This window comes from Schistocerca cancellata, chromosome 3 (assembly GCF_023864275.1).
Source record: "Schistocerca cancellata isolate TAMUIC-IGC-003103 chromosome 3, iqSchCanc2.1, whole genome shotgun sequence".
Lineage (NCBI taxonomy): Eukaryota > Metazoa > Arthropoda > Insecta > Orthoptera > Acrididae > Schistocerca > Schistocerca cancellata.
Window position 1 is genome coordinate 25940463 of NC_064628.1, and position 26039 is coordinate 25966501.

At 38.4% G+C, this 26039-nt stretch overlaps 2 long non-coding RNA genes and 3 other non-coding genes across 6 annotated transcripts; all 5 read left to right on the forward strand.

Annotated features, from left to right (window-relative positions):
- The first annotated feature begins 4645 nt into the window (after positions 1-4645).
- Positions 4646-14414, forward strand: LOC126176826 (uncharacterized). The gene is made up of 7 exons (XR_007535669.1): positions 4646-4793; positions 5010-5163; positions 5435-5503; positions 5665-5699; positions 7552-7612; positions 9229-9270; positions 13139-14414. It is a non-coding gene; the product is annotated as an uncharacterized LOC126176826 (long non-coding RNA).
- LOC126178698 (small nucleolar RNA SNORD31) lies at positions 4838-4904 on the forward strand. Its single transcript, XR_007536572.1, has one exon. It is a non-coding gene; the product is annotated as a small nucleolar RNA SNORD31 (small nucleolar RNA).
- Positions 14415-14424: 10 nt separating the features above from the next.
- On the forward strand, positions 14425-15715 carry LOC126176827 (uncharacterized). Of its 2 annotated transcripts, none has more exons than XR_007535671.1 (4): positions 14425-14740; positions 14926-14965; positions 15137-15169; positions 15405-15715. It is a non-coding gene; the product is annotated as an uncharacterized LOC126176827 (long non-coding RNA). The 2 variants fall into 2 exon arrangements; XR_007535670.1 differs by having other exon boundaries at positions 15582-15715.
- Positions 15716-18702: 2987 nt separating this feature from the next.
- On the forward strand, positions 18703-18777 carry Trnas-cga (transfer RNA serine (anticodon CGA)). Its single transcript has one exon. It is a non-coding gene; the product is annotated as a tRNA-Ser (tRNA).
- A 227-nt stretch (positions 18778-19004) lies between these two features.
- Positions 19005-19079, forward strand: Trnas-cga (transfer RNA serine (anticodon CGA)). The gene has a single exon. It is a non-coding gene; the product is annotated as a tRNA-Ser (tRNA).
- Positions 19080-26039: the final 6960 nt, after the last annotated feature.

Here is a 26039-nt window from a genome sequence, read left to right on the forward strand (position 1 = left end):
AAGTTTAGTTGCTAGGCCGCTGCAAATTTTCGTGCAGTGGTCATATCTCCCTCAATAACTTTCCCTTAAGATTTATGGGTTTTCTTAACATCTCGTATTTGGTTTTTAACAGTTCAAGTGCCTTATTTGTACAGGTATTAGCTATTGAAGTCGTATAAATATTGACCACTGATAGCTGATAAAACTATTTCACACACATTCCAGAGAACGACTTAGCAGTATATAAGCATGCCACAAACCCTGTAAGTGCCTCACAACATGCAAATAAATTCTAAATTCTAGTCAATCTGATTCTATCCATACTGTTTTTCTCACTTCAAGTTGGAGCCATATTGCAATCCATTGCATTTTAATATCTTAATTAATGGCAGTGGCATGTATAAAAATCCACTTTATAAATGTAGTAGATGACAAGTAATTTAGTACTCGCATGTTGTACAGTTCAGATTGTTGCTTCAATTCATCTTTCATCATTTATTATAAGATTGCAAATTTTAACAAAGAAAATAACGGAAGAAAACAGGCTTATTAAAGGTTTTGGAGCCAGTCAGAAGAATTTCCTCTGATCAGTGCATTGACGGCAACATGAACATCTTTCACCCAGTCACAGACCATGGGAACCGGGAGAATGCCTGCGTCAAATGCATATGCGCAGTTGCGACTAGGTTCGTTTGAACAGTTGCCAGACAGCACCACAACAGCTGTACTGTGCATGTGCAGCTATGATGATGTAGGCAGCCCATACTTGGTGTTTGCTCTGCTCATACGCTTTTGTCCATTTCTATGTGGAATTTTTGCTATGTGGTGACTTTGATAGATTTTTTTTTAAATAATTTGTACTCTGCTACTCTGTGTAGCATTTCCAATCAGGTGTACAGCTACACAGCACTGCAAAAAGCTAGAAAGATGGAATACAATTTTCTTGCAAAAAATTAAAAAAAACAGTTTCTTGTGTAGCTTACACCAGAATAAAGAACAATAAATTTCATGATTATTTCAATAAGTGTAAAAACTTAACAAGGTTGTCTGTGAGGCAGAGAGACTGTACAACTGACAGTTTATATTCCGCTCTAGGAATAAATATAAAGCCATGTGGGGAGTTAAAGCGATAAAACATGGTATGCTGCCAGTCTACAATTTACCATAGAATGGCATTCAATAAATTGAAGATTTAAATACAAATTAAGAAATAACTTCAGGCCTAGAGGAAGTACTAGACAAGTGCCTTGTGATCGAAAAACACTTTCACAGAAGGCAGATTTGTAAAATTCTGCTACAGCCATTATTATATTTGAAACAAAATATTTAGTTCATAACTGCTGACCAAATTTGTCTACTTAGTCACCTTCAAGTCAATGTTTACATATGTTTGTACAACAGGACATCAGAGACTACTCCAGCAGCATTTGAATTTCGTAAACCATACTAAAATGCTTCATTCCACTCTAATTACACATTTCTATGTCCAGATGCACTCTGAAGTACTTGATATTCAGCTTTTCATGTTGTTTTCGTGATACCAATTTTCTTGGAGGTCCAGTACTGTATTCTCATGTTTCGTTCTTTATTATGGTATAATGTCATTCGTCCCAGAAAGTGGAAATTTGCACTTGGAAATTGTATGAGGTTGAAATAGCCAATAGTGCGGAATGAAACGCTTCCTTTCAAATAAACTAACTGCCTCAGCGGAAAAAATTAATACAAGCAAATTTCTCTACAAAATAGACAGAAATAGCTTCATTACGACATTAATGGTTGTTTGCTAATAATGTGAAAATAATATAAAATCAGAAAATTGAAACTACTAACTTATTTCGGTCTTTTATGGTTATTAGAATGTATATTAATTCACTTGATGGCTCCCGGCCATGGAAATCTCCTTTGATTTCATTTGACGTGGGAGCTGTAAACGAAGACACGGAACATATACTCGGCCAGGTCACGTGGGGAAGGACCCACCCCACTATAACTCAGCTTGCTCTGCTCATGCACGAATCTGGCAGCTTGGGCGCGCCAGAAAAATTTTTCCGGGTAGCTTCTGGCTATTTGCTGCTACTGCTCATACACCAACAGCCACGCTTCAAGTAGCCAGAAGCAGGAGGAAGGCACTGCTCATACGCGAATTCAGCTCTGCGCATGCGCACGAGCCCGCTGGCAACTGCTCAAAAGGTTTGTTTGAGCAGTTACCAGACAGCGCCAGCAAACAGGCTGTACTGCGCATGCACAGCTACGATGACGTAGGCAGCCCGTGCTTGGTGCTTGCTCTGCTCATACGCTTTTCGTCGCATTTCTGTGCAGCCCTGCGGCATGTTGTTGAGAGGACATACAGAGTTTTACTTAGAGCAGCAGTTTTACCATATCCCACCCATATAAAGGATGCAAGTAAGGAAGCAGTTCTTGGCAAAATATCATTTCAAAATTAGACTCCACAGCTCGAAGTACCATAACATTTTGATAAGGGGTGACTTCAACAATTTTTTTTTTAATTTGTACTCTGCAATAATGTTATGTAGCATTTCCAACAGGTTTACATGTACACAGCACTGAAAAAATCTAGCAGGATGGAATACAAATTTCTTGCAAAAAAAAGAAAAAAGGTTCTTGTGTAACTTACACAGGAATAAAGGACAATAAATTTCATGACTATTTGAAAATGAGTAAAAAATTAACAAGGTTGTCTGTGAGGCAAAGAAACTGTACAAATGACAGTTTTTTATTCTACTCTAGGAATAAATACGAAGCCATGTGGGGAGTTAAAACGATAAAACATGGTTTGCTGCCAGTCTACAATTAAGCATAGAATGGCATTCTATAAATGTAAGACGTAAACACAAATTAAGAAATAACTTCAGGCCTATGGGAAGTACTAGAAAAGTGCCTTGTTTTCGAAAACCACTTTCACAGAAGGCAGATTTGTAAAATTCTGCTACAGCTGTCAATATATTTGAAACAAAAATTTTAGTTCAAAACTACTGACCAAATTTGCCTACTTAGTCAGCTTCAAATAAATGTTTACATATGTTTGTACGTATATAGAATTAAGAGATCTCACGGTGTCATGAAAGGAACAGGACATCGAAGACTACGCCAGCAGCATTGGAATTTCATAAACCATACTAAAATGCCTCATTCCGCTCTAATTGCACATTTCTATGTCCAGATGCACTCTGAAGTGCCTGGTATTCAGCTTTTCATGTGGTTTTCGTGACAACAATTTTCTTGGAGGTCCAGTACTGTATTCTCATGTTTGGTTCTTTATTATGGTATAATGTCATTCGTCCCAGAAAATGAAAATTTGCACCAGAAGTTGAAAGTAGCCAATTGTGCGGAATGAAACACTTCGTTTCAAATAAACTAACTGCCTCAGCGAAAAAAAATTAATAGAAGCAAATTTCTCTATGAAACAGACAGAAAAAGCTTCATTAAGACGTTAATGGTTGATTGTTAATAATGTGGAAATAATATAAAATCAGAAAATTGGAACTACTAACTTATTTCGGTCTTTCGTGGTTATTAGAATGTATAGTAATTAACTTGATGGCTCTCGGCCACAGAAATCTGTTTTGATTTCATTTGACGTGGGAGCTGTAAACGAAAAGACCAGCAATATTACGAAGACACGAAACATATGCACAGGTCACGTGGGGAAGGACCCCCCACTATAATTCAGCTTGCTCTGCGTATGCGCGAATCTGGCAACTTGGGCGCGCCAGAAAAATTTTTCCGGGTAGCATCTGGCTACTTGTTGCTACTGCTCATACACCAACAGCCCCGTTTCAAGTAGCCAGAAGCGGGAGGAAGGCACTGCTCATACGCGAATTCAGCTCTACGCATGCGCACGAGCCCGCTGGCAACTGCTCATACGAACCTTTAAGGTTCGTATGAGCAGATGTGGTTTGAACCCACAGGTTTGAGAGGTTTCGCTCAAACCTCCAACTCCAACTTTCAGGTTTGCACACACCTCATGTTGGTGCAAATCTTCTGTCCACACGCAACGATCTGTGTGCGCAGATGTGATGTGCGCAGATATTTGCGCAGACAGATCGTTGCTTTAAGGTTACTCTGTAGTGTAGTGAAGTGGAAGTACTATGAGGAACGTCTTTGGTTTCTTATAAAATCGGCTGCTGAGGGCGCTGTGCTTCCATTTTGACTGGGGTTCGCATGGTGGGATAAGGTACGTGTATTGTGGAATTAGGTTGTAGTCATCTTCTTGTCGTCGCTTTTAATTGGAAAAAGTTGGTGACTGAGCGTATCTATTTTCTCGTTGCGTTTGTTTTAGTAGCTTCTGTGTAAAGATTTGTCGTTTTATTGGAGACGTATTTGTTTTTTATATATGGTAGCCACGTGGTTTAATTTCATTTTAGGGAATGGCGGTTACAAACAATTTGAGTCGGGAAGGAAATTGTTAAATAACGAATCGTTGGTTCAATTTATGTAAGGCTTACTTGATATGTGGCGATGGTTGTCTGAAAAGACTTAATTGTAGGCAAAAATAATATAAACATGCAGGAGTTAGGGATAGGAGATGAAATGGTTGTAATTCGTGGTATGCTTATGATGATACTGTTGTCTCGTTCGTATGAAACGTTGTGAATAAAATTAGTTGCTGATTTGTTGAATAGCTTAGCGAGTATGAAGTTTATTCCTAATGTAGCTAATTCTCTAACGTTGTTTTAGTTGGCAGTCGTGCGGCATAATGCAAGAAATGGTCCGTCTGGAGCAAAAATGCCAGCACATGTAACAAAGCGAAGGCGTCGAAATACTATCTGTTGTAGCAAATGCATGCGTATCGTGTGAGTTTTACAGATATAGTTACTTAATAGAATTATTTGAGATATTTTTCAATGATGAACAACAACCGCCCCAGTCTGAATTCGGTGACTGAGTGGATTTTCTGAGGATTACTTTAAGAGTTCTAAAAGTGATGTTATAATAGATTTGTTTTGCAGATACTACTTAACTCTTACGATAAATACGCTAATTATATGCTTTTTTGTTCAAATACTCAGTTGGGGCATGTCTCGCTGCCGCCCGGATTCGCAGGACCAACTCGAAACATGTGCATCCGCTTTCCGACATTTGAGTTTTGGTGCTTCCAGAACGATGGGCATTGGCGATCGTGAACAGCTCCTGGCAGCTGCACTACTGGCACGGAATGATATGGTGTGTATGTGAAGAGATTCTTGCTTAAATAATATCTGTTGTGATAAGGTGAAGGGGCGAAATGCTGTGGACAGTTTTTAGTGTAAATTAGGTTGTGAGGGTTTAGTTGTACTATTAAATTTTTATATACGTCTTTATAAAAGTATTTTGAATGATGTGTAAGAGTCCTGAAACTATATGTGGATATTGAGGCATTTGTCTGACAAAATGTGTGACACTTTTGATGTTCAGAATAGTTTTGCAATGTTTTAATTGATGTACTGTTCTCCAGGTTGTGCTTGTCTCAATGTGGATTTGCCACCATTGGTGGTACTGTGGGTGCCATAAGGCTTATGAAAAGGTAAGATTCTACAATAAATCTTTATATTGTTAGCTGAAATGATGATATAATTATTTTCATATGATTTTGTGATTGATCTTACTTGCCCTCACTGATGTTACCACTCTGTTGTTCACTCTGTTCTGTCAAGTATTGGTTTCTGATGAACTTTTTTTTCACAGGTGTACCCAAGTGATGAGAACGAGAGATTTCTTTGGTGAGTAACCTAGCACTTGTTTCGTGCATTGTAGTGGGTGATGGAAATAAATGTAAATGTGTAGTGAAGAGTTAGGTCTGCAGTGAGTTGTCTGTTATACCATGTTTTGCTCAGTTTTCTTTCAATTGAGTCTCGCTCACAGTTTATAACTCTGCAGTCACTACTACTACTACTGTTTATGTGCACATGTTGTAACCAGTTAACTGTAACATGTAAATATCTTGGTCTGTACAAAATCTAGTGTTGGTAGACATCTATCATGTATATGAGATTTGTTAACAATCTTTGACAGTGTAATAAGAGTGAAAGTGCAGGGTGGGACAGTGGTCTTCATGCATTTGTTGATAATTAGATATGTTTGCAAGAAATAACAATGTCTTCCAAGGCAATATGCATATAGATGTTCATGGCACTATCTTGCTTTATTGTTGTATTACAGCCAGCTGCTTAGTAAATTCCTCTCATTGCTGTATGGCATGCGGAATGCCTAACATTACGTATTGTGTTTTTAAAAGTTGATATTGTATTTGTTCAGCATGCATTTGTTGGTGGTAGGCCCCACAACTTTAACCTTATTGAGGTCTATATTGCTGCTGTGGTTAGAGGTCTAATAATTTATGTATTCGATAGGTTGACGAGAGTCACATGTTGCTGCTTTCATGCCAGATAGGGTGCAGATGAGCTGGAGTTAATCACCTGTTTTTTGTTTTTTTAGCACTAGTGTTTAGTTGGTATAATGGAGTCTCTTGTGTATATGTGAGGGTGATCCCAAAAGTAAGGTCGCCTATTTGTATATAAGTATGTAGACCTCTTTATTTCTACAGTGGTTTAGATTACTTTACAGCTTGACCATTTAGCTATTTTCACCATTTCTATCAATGCATTTTTGTAGTCACTGGGAGTTTTTGTATGCCTATGTCATACCAGCTTGCTGCCATGCTGTTTAGAAAGTTATAAACCTTCTTTCACCTTGTCGTCGGAGCTGAATCGCTTCCTGACCAAACATTCTTTTACCTTAAGGAACGGGTGATAGTCCTTGAGTGCTAAGTCAGGACTATAGGGTGGGTGGGGTGATTGTGTTATGCTGAAACTGTTGCAGGAGAGCAATGGTTTGGGAGTGATGTGTGGGTGTGTTTTGTCATGGAGAATGTGTGCACCCTTGCTCAGCATTCTTGTTGTCCAGGTCTGAATTGCCCATTGAGCTTTTTCAGAGTCTCGGCATTAATTGTGGTCCCAGCGATTCAGCTTTGACGACAAGGTGAAAGAAGAGGTTCATGACTTTCTGAACAACATGGTCAGCTGGTATGACATGGACATACTAAAACTGCCACAGCGTCTACAAAAATGTATTGACAGAAATAGTGACTGTCGAAAAATAGCTAAATGTTTAAGCTGTGAACTGATGTGAACCATTGTTGAAATACAGGTCTGTGTGCTTCAATAAAATAAGAGATCTTACATTTGGGATTACCCTCGTACATGAGAAATGATGGGGCTGCTGTGTTCATGTGATTCTGTTGTGTGGTCAAAGTGACAATGCATTTGGCTACCTTATTAGAAATTTAAAGGAACTTGAACTACTACATGGTGTGTGTGGATAGATAGAAAGAAATTGAGGTATTGTGACATTCTCAAGTCTTGACCTAAAGAGGGAGACCCCAAGCTCACAACCAGGATTTGCTCTGTGCTTTTCCTGGCCCCGAACTGGGGTAAATTAAAGTCTGTTAAAAACTCACATCCCAGGATGATTTGCTGGTTTGTGTATCCTGTCACAGACAACACAATTTTAAATATATTTGTTGTTAAGTTTTTGTGTTCCCAACATGTTTCATACTATTCTTGTTTGTTGCAGCTCTTGATACTGGGTAGAGCAGTGCTGGTGAGCCTGTGAAGTTGTTGGAAATCAGTTACAGGTAAGAAGCTGTAGTATAAAATTCCAAACCTTGTTCGTTGTACCACAGCCCCAGCTCCATACTGGATATTAATTTCAGGTATGGCGTTTTATGCTGTGGAGATGAAAAGCTGTTCAGCTATATTATCCTGCTTCAATAGCTGGGTAATACGTAGTTCAGCAACAGTGTCCTTATGCTTTTGATCAGGATTGTGGCTTTTGTAAATTGTAACTGGTTATTTAATTGGGAGTTTGGTTAGTGTTCGAAAGCTACTCCTAGTTTGAAGTGTCAGTGATGTTGACCCATCTTGTGTGATAGTATAATAGAACTACAGTATTGAGAGAACACTAGGTGTGACAGATTGAACAGCATTTTCAAAGATTATTTTTGTACATGTTTCATATTGTCTTTGTTCAGGCAGTAAACATTTGCAGTTGCAGCATATTTTGCTCAAAATGGGTGTTGGCTGGGGTATTGGCAAGAATTCTTCCAGTGCACAGGCTACACAATTATTTGAAATAAAAACTACGTAAAGTAAAACATTGATGGCAGTTGATGTATTTGAATTTCCGAAAATTTCATTTAACATAACTTAGTTGTAAGATAACTAACATATTAGTAGGACCTACTTCCAAGAGCGTAACACCACCGGAGTACATGTGCTACGGCTTCTGACAAGTTACTGTATTTGTTTACATCTGGTTTATTCTTATGATGAACAGATTATAAAAAAGTGTGATCGAAAAACATTGTTTCATGGAAGGCAGATTTGTAAAATTCTCCTACAGCTCTCCATATATTTGAAACAAAATATTTAAAACTACAGACCAAATTTACCTGTTTAGTCAGCTCCATGTTAATATTTATGTATGTTCATATGAATATAGCATTAAGAGAACTTGTCTTAAAAGAAACAGGACATCGGAGACTACTCAAAACGGTTGGAATTTCGTATCTTTGTTAGGTCCTTTATTATGTTATGTCATTTGTGTCAAAAATGAAGATATGCCTTTCAAATTGACTGAACTTGAAAGTTGCAAATAGTGTGGAATGGTGCTTTGTTTCAAGTAAACTGACTACCTCTGTGGAAAAAATTAACAAAACAAATTTCTCTACAAAGCTGAGAGAAATAACTTCATTAATAGTTGAATTGCCCATAATGTGGGAGCTGTAGATGATCAATCATTATCGTGATACACGCACACGGGATCACGGGGAGTATGAACACCCCCCCCCCCACACACACACACACTATAGCTCAGCTTGCTCTGCGTGTGTGAGAATCTGGCAGCTTGGGTATGCTAGAAAAATTTTTCTGTGTAGCATCTGGCTACTTGCTGCTACTGCTCATATGGTAAGCAGCAATTCTTCATGTAGCTGGAAGAGGGAGAAGGCACTGCTCATGTGAGTTCAGCCATGTGCATGAGCCTGCTGGAAGCTGCTCAAATGAACCTATACTTGTACCGATTAGGCTAACATGTCTTCAAACAAGATCACAGCAACAAAGCTTTAGTTGTGATGGCATTGTTACTGGAGGCAGGATAGTGTCTAGTTGTATTTTGTTGTATATTTACTTTCCTAAATGTATTGTAATTGGTGTGATCATGTAGAATTTAACACATTTCTTTCCTTTCCAGGACATTTTTGGCTGGACTGTGAAATACTACTTTGAGAAACTGGTTTTGGCTGGACTGTGAAATACTACTATGAGAAACTGGTAAGTTCACTTGTGTAATACTTCTGTAATTTTTCAGAGGATGTTAGTAGTTGGATACTTGGGTGATAAGAGATGCTGTTTTAATTTCCCAGTGATGGCACTAGGTTTGGTAAGTCAGGGGATTGCCATTCTGTTTTCTGTAGAATGGAAATAAGTGAAAGTAGTATAACACTTCAGAGACATCCATAATCTTATTTAGGTTTTCTGAATTTCTTCCAGTGAATGCCTTTTTAAATATTGGGACATGTAATATTTCTTCTCGTACCTTATTGTGTAGTATAATGTTAATTATGCTTCCTGATAGACCTGTTCTAGACTGTTAAGTGTATATTTGAATATCCCTGGGAAAAGGGTACAGTTTTGTTCTGTAGCAATCTGCCTGTTTTCAAGGGGGTAGTCTAGGGTGAGCACAGTAGTTAAGAGGAAGGAACATGGAGAACAAAGCTCTTTTTGCATTCTAGAAACATTTTTGCCAACATGTCTTCAAAAAATTACTCCTTTCACAGTGAGTGGCACTGCATAATGTATCGTCAATGCTGTTTCACACGGATGGATTAGTTTCTTAGAAAAATTGTGAATTTGATTTTAACTTTTTCTGAACCCATAGACAGATTTTATCATTGTTAACCTCTCCTGAATATACATTTGGCTGGGTAATGAAAGTTGTCTCACAGCATTTTCAGCATTTACAATTACTTTTGGGTGTATGCCTCTGAAAGCCTTCTTGTAGAACTTTTTGCTGTTGACTGCAAGCTGCACTGGCTCCAGTGTCATTAACAAAGGTGATTAATTTTTGGTTTCATATATTAAACAGTTGTACACAAAACGAGAATAGCAGCAGTCTTCGGATTTTCTTAAGTACATTGTATTTGTTGGTAAGAAAAATGTATTTCTTTTTTATTCATCATGTTGAATTTGCACTGAAGTGATACCTTCTGCCTGTGGTTGTTCAGGTATTATTGCAACCAGCTGTGTGGTAAACCTGTTTCTAGTTTTTTAGCAGAATTTTATGGTTGGCCATTGAAGGCTTTTGAGGTCTAGGAAAATACCTGCAGCTAAATTACGTTGATTTTGAAAAGCAGGTCAAGAATTGTGTTGCGTGTAGATTTAGAATTTGTGAAGTTTTTTCTCGGTGATATGAAGTGAAGTGGTTACGAATCTTAAGACAGTCGTGTAATTTCAATAGAATTTTTTAGAAGGAGCTTGACTGTAGAACAGCTTTGTCATCAGAACCACCACCTTAGTAATTTACCGTATTTACTCGGATCTAAGCCGCACCTGAAAAATGATTCGAAATAAAGGGGAAAAAAATTCCCAAATCTAAGCCGCACCTGAAATTTGAGACTCGATATTCAAGGGGAGAGAAAAGTTTTAGGCCGCACCTTCAAATCGAAACAAAGTTGGTCCATTGTAATATGAGACACAATTTAGGTCGAATGAATGACGATACAGCTACAGTAGTTTGGTTCGAGTCGTAAGCTTAGCAGTTAAGCTTTACCAGGTAGCCATTGCTATGCGTCAGGTGCTCCGTCCGTATTTACACGGATACTCTTCCTTTTTCATGTGATTCGTCTGGTTTGAATTGATTGCTTATTTTGCTTTGATCTGATAAGTGCCGTTTTCTGTGTTATAGGTGTTTACGTCAGTCACTCTAAGCTGAAAATGCATTACTATACTGTGCCATGCATTGTTTGTCGCATTATGATAATGCGTGTTTACGGCCTGTCGCTGCTTGCGGCATGGCTTGCATTTGTGTGCGCTACCGCCGCCTACAATTAAAAAAGAGAGGAATCGTCTCATTAGCGAAGCAATGGCAAGAGACTGCTATTTGTAGTTACTTACACTGCTGCTTTCTTTGATAATGATCAACAAGAACCAAATAATAGACTGCGTATGATAGAACATGTTCTGAACGAGAGTTGGTCGAAAATTTTTCTCCGTTTGAAAGTCTTTGCGGCCGCTTCTTTAGTGCTTCAAATTCTGCACAGAAATTAGTCATCTTCAATTTAAAAATCTAGTCAGTTGCTGTGCTTCATTTCTGACTGTATCACTATTAGGCATAAGAGTAATACGAATATAAACATGACACGATACGATACGTATATTCTTCTGCTTTTGCTGTTGTCTCACTCTAGTTTCGTAGTTTATAGGCAGACAGGATTTAAATGAGATAGAAACAAACACGAAAGAATACATGGCGAAATGTTTATATTCGTATTATTCTTTTGGTGAAGAGAATACTGCATGTGATTCACATTTCATAAGGTTCCTATTAGCAACCATCTCTTCTCACAGGTAGGAAAAAATTCTGAATGTAGATTGGCCATATTGACAAAAGTCCCAGTCTTGCCAGTCGGACTTTCATAGTACATCGAAATTCTGCTACATTCGAAGATAAGCAATACGGAATTTGTATTTACTTTGTTGGATAATGTATGAAAATGCAGTGGTCGAAACTCGGGCGGAGAAAAAAAGCTCGTCTTCCATTTTTTAAATTTTATTTACTGGCGCAGAGGTTTTGGCGCCAGTATTTATCTTTGTGCCTACAAAGGATGCCAGTGCAGCGCTACATATATATGCGATGGCAGCAGTTAATTGTGGCGGCACCTACTAACATTTTTCAGAACTTCCGCTTGCTTTGCACTCGATTGTAAGCCACAGGCGGTTTTTTGGGTTACAAAAACTGGAAAAAAGTGCGGCTTAGATTCGAGTAAATATGGTAACCTTGTTACTTTTGGAACTGGAAAAATAACTTTTTCTAGAGATGAGGATTTGCTCTTAATATGTAACCTGGTACTTAAAAGAACCACTTGACATGTAATTGCTCAGTGATTTAATTTTCATTAATATTTCATCAGTGTGTTTCATAAACCGATGCACCCATGATTGACTTTGGACTCGTACTGTTAATTTGTATGAGATTTTCAGCTAATAAAGTGTTTGTTGTATTTCCATCAGTTAATTTTTTGTCTGACTGTTGCACCCTCTGTTGTATTCAACTTCAGTAATAACTGTCAGTTTTGTTAACTTAATCATTCCACATAATGGAGCTACTCCTTTATGAAACCAGGTGTCTTGAAGTTATTTTCTCTTGGCACTGCTGAAATTTTGTGCCAATGGCCATTGCTTTACACACCACCTTTGCAATCCGCTGATCTAAATTCACTGAAAATCTGTTTTAATGTGGGTTCCTTAGTTGTATTGATGTAAGTGGTGTTATAGGTCCATGCACTTGAGATGAAATTTGGGCACAATTTGTGGCGGATGTATTCTCCATGTTTGACGAAGTTTCAGCAAGTGCCAATTTGTTTACTTTCTGACATTAATTTTTTGACTTTCTCTAATATTCTCTGGATCTACAGCAGGAAGTGTTACCTTTGTTTTGCATTCACATTCATTGCCAAACTGCAACAAAATTTCACCTAACCTTAGACCTTATTAAAACCCTGGTTTTTCAATTTTTTGAGTTAACCTGTTCGAAACTGTTCTAAAGAGAGCATTTATTTCCAAAACCCATATAGGCCTATCCTATGTGCATTTCTGATAATTCAGAAGTTGACATGCCTATGATAGCATGACATAGCTATTTACTGGAGTATGATGTCACTGGCTGAATCAGCAGATTGTAGTTTTTACATTAGGTGCACTAAAACATCAGTTGTCCATTTGCCATTTGAATTTAGATTTTTTTGTACAATTACTTAATGATGAATATGACAAGCATATGTCTGAATTTTTGATGCATTCACTTCCCTGAATAAGATGTTGCTTAATAAATTAGTGTTGAATGTCTTAATTCTGGTTTCTGAGGCTTGTTTTTCTTTTTGCAGGCTTGGGTCAAATTTGGAGTTCAGGAAACTTTGCAGTTCATGTCAGTTATTGGCATCTAAACAGAAGACTTTTCACTCATTTGATGGTTTGCCTAATTGTCAGTCTGAGGATGTGTAGTAAGAAAGTTTCGTTGAATTACACTGGCAGTCAAAACTACAGTGTGGTGTGGTGAGTGCTGTTCCAGTGCTGTTTAAGACAGTGTCACAGGCAAGATGTGTAATATGCTGTGTGGAAAGGCAAACTAATACACTTTAAGAAGAAACCCATATCCTGAAACACATGGCCTTGGTGCTGGTCAGTAAGTGTCTGGGAACAATTTTTTTTGGCAGTTTGTACAGATCTGTTCTGGTGTCTGAATGTGGGAGGTATGCAACCCTTTCAGCCACCTGTGTACTGTGGCCTGAGCCTAATAACATTCCTGTGCATGAACTAAATTCCTTCTTACAGTCTTCGTGTGCATCCTATTGTGGACATTACGTGGTCTGCCAGTGCAGTTGTGTTGACAGCAGTGTGACAGCTATCAGTACACAGCTGTGGAAATGGTACACAGTGCTTTCCTCAAGCAAAATGGATTCCAGTGGGAGAGCTAATGCAAGTTTATATGTGGAATATTTTCCAAATAATGGTCCCCACATCACTGCATGTTTGAAGCTATACACACATCTGAGTTGCACACAGGTATTTTCTGCCATAGGGGGATACAATGTACAGTACCTGGTACTTACAAATGCTATCCTCTGGCTACCATTTCTTGTGGTAGCTGCCAAAACATGAGAGGGTCATTCATACTTGACTAGCAGCAAGTTACAGTGGTTTGATTTGTGGATGAATGCACATTTACTAGACACATTGTCAACTTTTGGAAGATCATAATCTTTGTGCAAGGTTGGTATTCACAGCTGGCCTGAGATGTCTTATCACATTGGACCATTTCTTCCACCAGACTAATGGGACTTATCTATTTCATATTTATTAAAGGTATTTTGTTTATCCTGTAGGATGTAGCACCAGTAAACGTTGCTGCAATATGACTGAACTAAAGCACAGTTCAGTCGATGTGCAGAATGACATCAGTGTCATGTATCCCAATCCAGTCAGTGGGTTGTTAGAGGTGGACCAGTTCAGTTACCGTACTTGATGCCTCCATTTTCTGTTGGGTAACATGAAGTGTATGGCACACCTGTAACATAATTGGATGTTGTTGTAGTCCTCAGAAATAGAAGTACTAGCTGCACATACTGGCTCACGTATGTAAGGTTCAGCACTGCTGAAGTATGAAGTCAGTGCTCTCCAGTGCCCATACTGTGTATCGGTATATGGTTCCGACTCTAGAACTGCTCAGTGTACCACACAAAACATTAAGTATTGTCAGTTTTTGTGATACCCTGTGTAATGTCAAATGTGCTAGTGGTTTGCAACTGCTGAAAGAGTATTAAGAGTTGGACAACAGATTTGAACGTTTTGCAGTCTAGGTTGCTTTGAATATACAAATCAGGTGAGCAGGGTATTGAGTGTAGCAGGCTGGAATGATGTTTTGATAAATTGGCATGAACTGTGAAGTTTACCATTGCTTACATCCAGTGAAACTAAATTCTGAAATGGTAAGTGGATAACATATATGTAATTCAGTTATGAATTCTGTGATGAAAATTTCCATATTTCATTCGCGGTTTCCACCAGAGGGTTACTGCCTAATGATGGTTGAATGTGTCTGATCACGCCTGACATATTAATTTTAGTTGTAAATGTATTGATTGTGTTATTAATATAAGTTTTTATTTTTCAGGATTTGGAGGTGTGTTGGAGAACGCTTGGCACATATTGAAGTGAGTATGCTTGGCATTTACTGGTTGCATGTGTGTATATAGAAGTGATGTTTAGTTATCCCTGTCATATTTACTGTGAGTGAGAATTACTTGCTGATCATTTTTTATCTGTAATGATGATTATCTTGCTGGCTTGCATAATTTGGTTAATACAAGTTTCCATTGTTGCAGTTTGTGCTGTCTCTCAGGTGTCTGTCCTTTCAGGTTTGTATATCTTAAGTTTGTCTAAATAATAATGTTCAATATCACCTATTGTGTAAACCCAAGGGGTACACTTATGTATAAGTCCAGTATTGTGATGATAATAGAAGTTTTCATTCGCGGTTTCCACCAGAAGGATTATCCGAATGTTGGTAGATGATGTCTGAATTAACTTTAAGCTGTACCATAAGTTTATTGTTTTTATCTGGGTACTTAATTTGGTCTTTCTTTTTTTTAGGTATGTAATTAATACTCCCAGTTGTGCTTCCAGATGTTGTTTACTGTTAATGATGAACAACAAACACTGCCCTAGTCAATCTGAAGAAATGATGTTGAAAGATTCTGATATCATTAAATTTTCTTTTCATTTGATGATGCTAGAGGAATTGTGCTTATTTCATGATTCTTGTTTCAGGTATACATGTTCATTGTTATTGAAAATCAACAAGAATGTAATTGTCAACAGAGTAATGATTTTTGTTTGTGACACTAGTGTGTTCCACTTGTAAAGTATTGGTCAATAAAGATTTCAGTTGAAATTTCTTGTAAGAGCTGTGATTGCTTGTCTTGGTGATCAAATTATTCCTCAAATGGTTTTGTATGTAAAGGCATCAAATGGATGGTTGCTAAAACTGCAGTTTGTCATGCTGAAAGTTAAAAGCAAGTTTTGAATTTCTAAAATTGTTCCCATATGCATTCAAATTTCTATGGAATGGAAAGTTATTCTCTGGATTGGATTCAGTGTCTGGGAACAATATTTTGGCAGTTTTTTCAGATCTGGTTTGGTGTCTGAATGTGGGAGGTACTAAGTAGCTGGGGAAGTTGATTCAAAGGGAGGTGAAATGAAAGGGTATACCAAGTACCTTCATTCTAAAGCACTGAGGTGTTCAAACCAACCTTCCATTGAGATCACTTCTTCTTTATTCATGATGTGTACATTTTTTAGAAAACTAAATAAGCTCTTCGGATATTGATGCACTGGAACAGAGTAATAATGGTTTTTAAGAACCTCAGAGGATGAGATATATTGAAACCTTGCTTAACTTTATTTGGACAAAAGTGTAGAAATATGATGAGCTGTGTTGACATGTGGAAGTTCATTATCAAATTAGAAAATTTCCTGCATTTAACAGCTGCCAGTAGCAATTTGTGTTCAACTTGCATTGAGTACCTTAGCTCATGCCTAAAATTTTTAGTGGTTGGGTAGTTGTGTGATCTGAGACAGGAAGACAAATATGGAATGTGTAAATACACAATTTTGTATATATTTTTTAAAATATAGGACTCCTTTTAAGTAAAAATATCATATATAGGAAACATGCTTGGTAACAACCCTGTAACACAAGACAGAATTCACACCAGAATTTGAGTGGCACTCAGGGAAGCTGAAATAATAGTTTTTGTAGATAACTGAAATATAAGAAAAGATATAGCAAAACAGTGTTGGACTGTAAAATCTTTGATCTATGAAAAATTTGATCCTGCATGTCTTTAGAAATACATGTAAAAATTTGGAAGTAGTTGCCATTTGTTCCAGTAACTCATTTACTTCATAACTGTCTTAAATTTTGTTAGATGGCATAGTTTCAGGAAGGGAACGGTGTATTAAATTCCATTGGATTTTTCCTGTTTGTGGAAGTTGTAAACAATTTGCATGTAGATCAGTAATATTTTATAAATGCAAAGTACTGTTTTATATGGATGAGCATTCCTGTCCAACATGCCCACAATTCCTTCAATTCTTTGTACCTGTTCTTTTATATCTCTGTACCAAAATGGGTTGCTGCTTTAGTTTGTCAACATTACGGGCAGTTATATCCCACTTACAGTAAATGGCAAATTTATGATTGGAGATGGATGTTTGCAATTGGTAATAATGAAGATAATGTGGAGCAGTGTTGCACATGAGTAGCATTCCACAGTAGTGGTGAAGGTAGACAGTTCTGAATAATTTGTCACCTAGAGAATGAAGCAAACTGAATAACCTTGCACCATGTTAGATGGCAATAGAAAAGGATGCGATATAGAGGAGTACTGTATTTACTCAAATCTAAGCCGCACCTGAAAAATGAGATTCAAAATAAAGGGAAAAAAAATTCCCAAATCTAAGCCGCACCTGAAATTTGAGACTCGATATTCAAGGGGGGAGAAAAGTTTTAGGCCGCACCTCCAAATCGAAACAAAGTTGGTCCATTGTAATATGAGACACAATTCAGGTCGAATGAATGACGATACAGCTACAGTAGTTTGGTTCGAGTCGTAAGCTTTACCAGGTAGCCATTGCTATCCGTCAGGCGCTCCGTCCGTATTTACACGGATACTCTTCCTTTTTCACGTGCTTCGTCTGGTTTGAATCGATTGCTTATTTTGCTTTGGTCTGATAAGTGCCGTTTTCTGTGTTATAGGTGTTTACGTCAGTCACTCTAAGCTGAAAATGCATTACTATATTGTGTCATGCATTGTTTGTCGCATTCTGATAGTGCGTGTTTACGGCCTGTCGCTGCTCGCGGCATGGCTTGCTTTTGTGTGCGCTACCGCCGCCTACAATTAAAAAAAGAGAGGAATCGTCTCATTAGCGAAGCAATGGCAAGAGACTGCTATTTGTAGTTACTTACACTGCTGCTTTCTTTGATAATGATCAACAAGAACCAAATAATAGACTGCGTATGATAGAACATGTTCTGAACGAGAGTTTGACGAAAATTTTTCTCCGTTTGAAAGTCTTTGCGGCCGCTTCTTTAGTACATCAAATTCTGCACAGAAATTAGTCATCTTCGATTTAAAAATATAGTCAGTTGCCATGCTTCATTTCTGACTGTGTCACTATTAGGCATAAGAGTAATTCGAATATAAACATAACACGTTACGTATATTCTTCCGCGTTTGCTGTTGTCTCACTCTAGTTTCGTAGTTAGGCAGACAGGATTTAAATGTGATAGAAACAAACACGAAAGAATACATGGCAAAATGTTTATATTCGTATTATTCTTTTGGTGAAGAGAATACTGCACGTGATTCACATTTCATCAGGTTCCTATTAGCAACCATCTCTTCTCACAGGTAGGAAAAAATTCAGAACGTAGAGTTGGCCATATTGACAAAAATCCCAGTCTCGCCAGTCGGACTTTCGTAGTACATTGAAATTCTGCTACATTCGAAGATGAACAATACGGAATTTGTATTTACTTTGTTGGACAATGTATGAAAATGCAGTGGTCGAAACTCGGGGTGGAGAAATAAAAGCTCGTCTTCCACCTTTTTTTAAATTTATTTACTGACGCAGAGGTTTTGGCGCCAGTATTTATCTTTGTGCCTACAAAGGATGCCAGTGTAGCGCTACATATATATTTGACGGCGGAAGTAATTGTGGCGGCACCTACCAACATTTTTCAGAACTTTCGCTTGCTTTGCACTCTATTCTAAGCCGCAGGCGGTTTTTTGGATTACAAAAACCAGAAAAAAAGTGCGGCTTAGATTCGAGTAAATACGGTATAAGATACTGGCAGAAGTGAAGCTGTGAGACCGGGCGTGAGTCGTGCTTCGGTAGCTCAGTTGGTAGAGCGCTTGCCCGCGAAAGGCAAAGGTCCCGAGTTCGAGTCTCGGTCGGGCACACAGTTTTAATCTGCCAGGAAGCTTCATATCAGCGCACACTCCGCTGCAGAGTGAAAATTCTCATTCTGGAAACATCCCCCAGGCTGTGGCTAAGCCATGTCTCCGCTATATCCTTTCTTTCAGGAGTGCTAGTTCTGCAAAGGTTCGCAGGAGAGCTTCTGTAAAGTTTGGAAGGTAGGAGACGAGATACTGGCAGAAGTGAAGCTGTGAGACCGGGCGTGAGTCGTGCTTCGGTAGCTCAGTTGGTAGAGCGCTTGCCCGCGAAAGGCAAAGGTCCCGAGTTCGAGTCTCGGTCGGGCACACAGTTTTAATCTGCCAGGAAGCTTCAAATACGGTATAAACTTTCAACAAATGAAATGTCAATATGTAGCAGTAACAGCCAAAAACAAAACTACCTCTGATTATGCTGGATAAATGTTCTGATGTACATCATCTTCCAGCAGTTACTGTAACACATACATATCTAATGTTCTTCATAGACAATTCGTGTGAAATTCAAATACATGGTGTGGATAATTCAGTTCAGGATCAATCTTCTTGTGGTTAAACACACCCTACAATGAAAAAATTCCAAAATCAGTTGTAGGTATGTATGGCCTAACATCTAAGAGAAAACATTCTGGAATAGTTTACATTGAAGCAAACTATGTAGCATTTGTATTTGAAACAAAGGAAATAGTGTCAGATGATTGTAAGTTCATGAAATTGATGACACTGGCTAGTTACACTAGGTTTTGCTTAAATTGGTTATCTGACTGGTATATAGATTTAAGCTTTTTCATGGCTATCTATGTACTAAGGGCATACAAAGATTATTGCAACTGCAATAAACTGAATCACATCATAATGCACAGATGATGTAATTCACAGTACCTTTCATCTATCCATTAAATTTTCAGACATCAATATCACTGTATTATGTTGGTGAGGTTTAGGAAATGTTACGAAGCAGGATGAAAGTTTTTCCCTCAGGATTCTCAATAATCAGAAATAAAACTTTAATTTCACATTGGAAAAACAATGAAGTGAAGTGATCTGGCATTTGTTCCCTATGATCAGGGCCTGACAAGAAACACATGAACCTCCCAACTTGTTAGTAGCTCCTCAATTGGCCCCACAACAGCTAAATGCACCCTGCTTGCCAACAGCACTTGGCAGACCTGGATGTTGACCAGTCCAAATGCTAGCCAAGCTTGAATGCTCAACTTTGGTAACACTTGTTCCTGTCAGATAACCAATGCTGCAGGGCTGTTGGCCTTGAAATGTAAAAATAGTTAAAATTCACATCAATGTGCAGCATGTAACACTTTATTTTGATTGGTTTAATTTCTGGATTTCAACTAGTCCTGCTTGGCAAGCTCATCATAGAGGTCAGCATATGTAATAGTGTATACAGTGAACTGAACTGACAGTGTAAATTCATGGGATTGATGTCAGATTGCTTCAATTTTTTTCCTGATGTGAAACTTCAGTGACGTGTATTTTTGAAGACTGGTTTACATCCTTTTAACCCATGGTCAAATGTTGAATAAAATTACCTGTTGCATTTGGTTGGCTGCTTTGGATTCATGTACAATTACAGAACATTTGTAAATTGTCAGTCTTTTTCTGATGTGTGCTTGCATTTATACTCCCAAGTGTGCAACAGGTATGATTCTGAAAAGAAACATGGTAGCTTACAAACCCGTATGCAAACTATTTTGCTTTCAAAATGACTGCCGATTAAATTCCCAAAACATATGTTTGGTTGTCACCTCATCTCTCTGTATTGCCTACCTCTTTGGTGTTGCTTGTCTTAAACATCTACAAGGGGACTTTAAAAGTAAGTTACGCATTATTATGAGAAACAGTGTAACTTTTATAGAATGCTCCACTATACTTCAAGGTATCATAGTTCCATGACACTATTTTTCAGTGTAATCATCAAGTGTTTCTAAACCGAAATAGAAAAAGTCCACTAATAATTCAATTCCTCGATATTTGCGGAGCCATTTTGGAATGCTGTGTGAACATCTTTGCTGGAAAATCTTTTTCCACTGAAATGTTCTTTCAGCTTGCTTATTGGCAACAGTTCATTACAGTTTGGCACAACATTGCATTTAATCCGTATCTTTCAGAAGTAGAATGGAATGCAATACTTATTAAATGCTTTGAGGTTGCTTCACTCTTAATTAAGTATATATATATCACAAAATAATTCATATAACCACCAATGTTTTGCAGCTGAACCAAAACTGCACATTTTAACACATACTGCTCATATCAATGAAATATGCCCTCTCTTAGCTGTAATTAAACAAAATGCAGAAAATGTAGTACATCTCGAACCAGGGGTTGAAGGAGGCAACAGTTTTCTCTACATAAGTAATGAATCTGGTAAGAAGGCGTCAGTCTTCGTGCAGCCGCTTGAGCAACAGCATTGGACCGCCCACACAGAAGATGTCATGATATTATAGGAGAAGAACGCGTACTCACCCTACAGTTTATAAAGCAATAGACAATATTACTATTAATACCTCCAACTATGTACGTGCACAAGTCGTCCTGCATGGTCCATCAGTGTTCTGTGGTGGAGTTCTCAACTTTACTATTAGCAACAGTGATAACCTGCAACAAGATAATGGATGGGTAACCATAGCCCTCGTCCGTGGGCCTAAAGCTGATAAAGTTCCAGGGCTGGAAAGTTTTAACAGCTGTGACTTCATCGCGTAGGGGACATTTCATGTCATAGAGGTCTACAATAAAGACATGGGTAAATCGTATTACCTGTCGTCCATGCCTTTTGTACCAAGGGCCAGGAAACACCATAAAATAAATGAATCCGAATCTGTGTCAGTGTAGGTTAAAGGTGCCGACCATTGCAAAAAAATTAAACTTGTTGGTGATCTCACCCATTATTACAGAAATTAAATAAAATATTTCTCTTCCCTAATCCTTATAAAAAAATATTAATTATAATATTGCATCAGCCTCATACAAGATACCGTGTGAACGATGACCTTGGTCATTACGCAACCACTTATCACTCTGTGTTTACAAACATGACAAGCCCAATGAGAGGCATGCATCACAGCAGCTGCACAAAGACTGATGCCTTCTTACCAGTTTGATTACTTATATAGAGAAAACTGTTGCCTCCGTGAGCCCCTGGTTCGAGATGTACTACTACAGGTTCTCGGCTGATACTACTGGTCAGAAATTTTCTAAGTCCGAATTCGGGTGGATATCCTGTACACATGCAGTAGCCTTGCTAGTTGACCACGTCTCACTTGGCTTGTCATGTTTGTAAACACAGAGTGATAAGTAGTTGCATAATGCCCAAGGTCATCGCTCACACAAAGTTATCTCCTATGAGGCTGATGCAATATTATAATTAATAATTTTTTTTTGGTAAGGATTAGGGAAGAGAAGGATTTTATTTAATTTCTGTAATAATGGGTGAGATCACCAACAAGTTTAATTTTTTTTACAATGATCAGCACCTTTAACCCACACTGACACAGATTCGAATTCATTTATTTTAGGATTATTCCTAGTGCTCAGAACGAAAGGCATGGATGGCAGGTAATATGATTTACCCATGTCTTTGTTATAGACCTTGCATTGGCCTCAGAGGGTCGAACCAATGACCGGCCATGGACTGGGACGCTGTCGCCCCATCTGTTGCTACGTGTAGCCCGGTGGAGTGACACGACCCACTGTCCAGGAGAGCTGCCACACTTGAATGAATCTCGTTAGAAAACAACAGCTATTTATATGTGGCTGCACGCCTCTGTTTCGCTAACGCATCACTCCGAGTCATGTACGCCCCACACCCTGGTTGCGCCAGTGGGTCCCTTCTGCCTATAGCTTGTGCCATGCGAACTGCTGCGTTTACTCTTTTCAACAGTTCAACGGCCCTGTGGCCTCCATTCCACTTCGCATCCGCTGGTCAGTGTAACCTACTGCAATTCGGCCCGCACCTGGCTGTAACTTGTGCTCAGAATATCGCACAAAACTAACTTTCCCTATCCTACACGGTGGTACCGCTACACTACTGAAATTAGACTGAAGCAGAACTAAAGGAAGACTAAAAGGAGTCTGTCTCAAATGGCGTGAGATTCGGCCTTATAAAGATTTGCTCCATGATGGTAATGAACTTTGGTAGTGTGTAAATGTTTTTAAGTTCTACAGATTATGAAGTTCATGCTTTATTGGCTGTTTAATCTGTTATTGTATTTTGTTTGTATATTATTTAGTATGGGACTGGTTCTGTAAAAGAAATCAACGTAAGTCAGTTACGGTACACCAGTAGTCAACTACACAAGTTCTACATGGATGATTCGAAACTGAACTCTACTCTTGTTGAACCTGGAACCATGATGCACAGTGGACAATCTCCTGTGAGCCAACTTGCGGTAAAGGAGACGGAGAATAAGCAATATCAACAGGCAGTTGGCAGCTTTATATTTGCAGCAACTGTCTTACAGCCAGACACAATGTTTGCCATGAGGAGGTAAGTAGGCTTCTGCATAATTCATGTCTTGATCGCTGGCATGCTGTTGGAGGTCAAATATGTAGCAGTGTCAGAGTCTGCTACTGAAATTGTTTGGTTGTGTGGTTTTCCTCAATGAACTTCGTTATGTGTCAACAAGGAAAGTGCTATTTGCTTGATTAAAACACAGGACATTACAAACATCTACATCTAAGTGATTACTCTGCTATTCACAATAAAGTGCCTGGCAGAGGGTTCAATGAACCACCTTCAAGCTGTCTCTCTCTACCGTTCCACTCTCGAACAGCACGGGGGAAAAACAAACACTTAAATTTTTCTGTGCGAGCCCTGATTTCTCTTATTTTATCGTGATGATCATTTCTCCCAATGTGTCTGGGTGCCAACAGAATGTTTTCTCAACTGGAGGAGAAAACTGGTGATTGAAATTTCATGAGAAGATCCCGTCGCAACAAAAAACGCCTTTGTTTTAATGATTGCCACTCCAATTCACGTATCATGTCTGTGACACTATCTCCCCTATTTTGGGATAATACAAAACGAACTGCCCTTCTTTGTACTTTTTGGATGTCATTTGTCACTCCCATCTGATGCGGATCCCATGCCACACAGCAGTACTCCAGAATAGGGCGGACAAGCATATTGTAAGCAGTCTCTTTAGTAGACCTGTTGCGCCTTCTAAGTGTTCTGCCAATGAATCGCAGTCTTTGGTTTCCTCTACCCACAATATTATCTATGTGATCGTTCCAATTTAGGTTAGTTGTAATTGTAATCCCTAAGTATTTAGTTGAATGTACAGTCTTCAGATTTGTGTGACTTATCGCGTAGTCGAAATTTAACTGATTTCTTTTAGTACTCATTTGAATAACTTCACACTTTTCTTTATTCAGGGTCAATTGCCACTTTTCACACCATACAGATATCTTACCTAAATCATTTTGCAAGTCGTTTTGATCATCTGATTACTTTACAAGATGGTAAATGACAGCATCATCTGCAAACAATCTAAGACGGCTACTCAGATTGTCTCTTATGTCGTTAATATAGATCAGGAACAATAGAGGGCCTATAACACTTCCTTGGAGAACGCCGGATATTACTTCTGTTTTACTCAATGACTTTCCGTCTATTACTATGAACTGCGACATTTCTGACAGGAAATGAAGTCCACTCGCAGAACTGAGACGATACTCCGTAGGCACGCAGTTTGGTTAGAAGACGCTTGTGAGGAACAGTGTCAAAATCCTTCTGGAAATCTAAAAATATGGAATCAATTTGACATCCCCTGTCGACAGCGCTTATTACTTCATGAGTATAAAGGGCTAGTTATGTTTCACAAGAACGATATTTTCTGAAACCCTGCTGGCTGTGTGTCAATAAATCGTTTTCTTCGAGGTACTTCATAATGTTCGAATACAGTATATGTTCCAAAACCCTACTGCAAATCGATGTTAGTGATATAGGCCTGTAATTCAGCGGATTACTCCTACTTCCCTTTTTGGGTATTGATGTGACTTGAGCAATTTTCCAGTCTTCAGGTACAGATCTTTCTGTGAGCGAGTGGTTGTATATAATTGCTAAATATGGAGCTATTTTATCAGCATACTCTGAGAGGAACCCGACCGGTATACAATCTGGACTGGAGGCCTTGCCTTTATTAAGTGATTTAAGCTGCTTCGTTACTCTGAGGATATCTACTTCTATGTTTCTCATCTTGGCAGTTGTTCTTTATTGGAATTCAGGAATATTTACTTCGCCTTCTTTGGTGAAACAGTCTGGGAAAACCATGTTTAATAACTCTGCTTTAGTGGCACTGTCATCAGTGACAACTACGCACCATATTTCGAACTTCTGTAAAACTTTGCCAATCTTCGTGATTTTGCGTTCTTTTAAATTTGGCATGCTTTTTCCATTGCTTCTACAACAACGATCTGACTCGTTTTGTGTACCATGGGGGACCAGAACCATCACTTATGTGGTATATATCTCTCAATTGCTGTCGATACTTTCCCTTTGAAAACATTCCACAACTTTTCTACCCTTAGATCGGAAGGAGTGAAGACTGTATCTTAAAAAGGCGTTAAAAGCATTTTTATCAGGTTTTTTAAATATATATACTTTGTGTTTCTTTTTGATGGTTGTTGGGATTACAGTATTCAGCCTAGCAGCAGCTGCCTTGTGGTCGCTAATCCCTGTAATCCTCACAATACTCACTATTTGTCCTGGATTATTTGTTTCTAAAAGGTCGAGTAACCATTTACGCTTCGAGTGGGCTCATAAACTAATTGTTCAAAATAATTTTCTGTCAAAGCATTCAGTTCAATTTCGGATGACTTTTTATGCCTGCCGCTGGCTTTAATCGTATAATTTTTCCAGCATATCGAGGGTAGATTAAAGTCACCACCGACTATAATTGTATGAGCGGGATACTTATTTGAAATGAGACTCAAGTTTTCATTCAACTGTTCAGCAACTACATCTTCTGATTCGAGGGGTCAGTAAAATGATCCAATTAATACTTTAGTCCGATTGTCAGGTATAACCTCTACTCATAGTATTTCACACGAACTATCTACTTCAATTTCGCTACAAGGCAAACTACCTCTGACAGCAATAAATACTCCACCACCAACTGTATTAATCGATCCTTTCTGAATACTGTTAGATCGTTTGAAAAAAATTCATCTTAACTTATTTCTGGCTCTCTGTACCTACAACTATTTGAGCTTCAGTGCTTTCTATTAGGGCTTTGAGCTCTGGTTCTTTCCC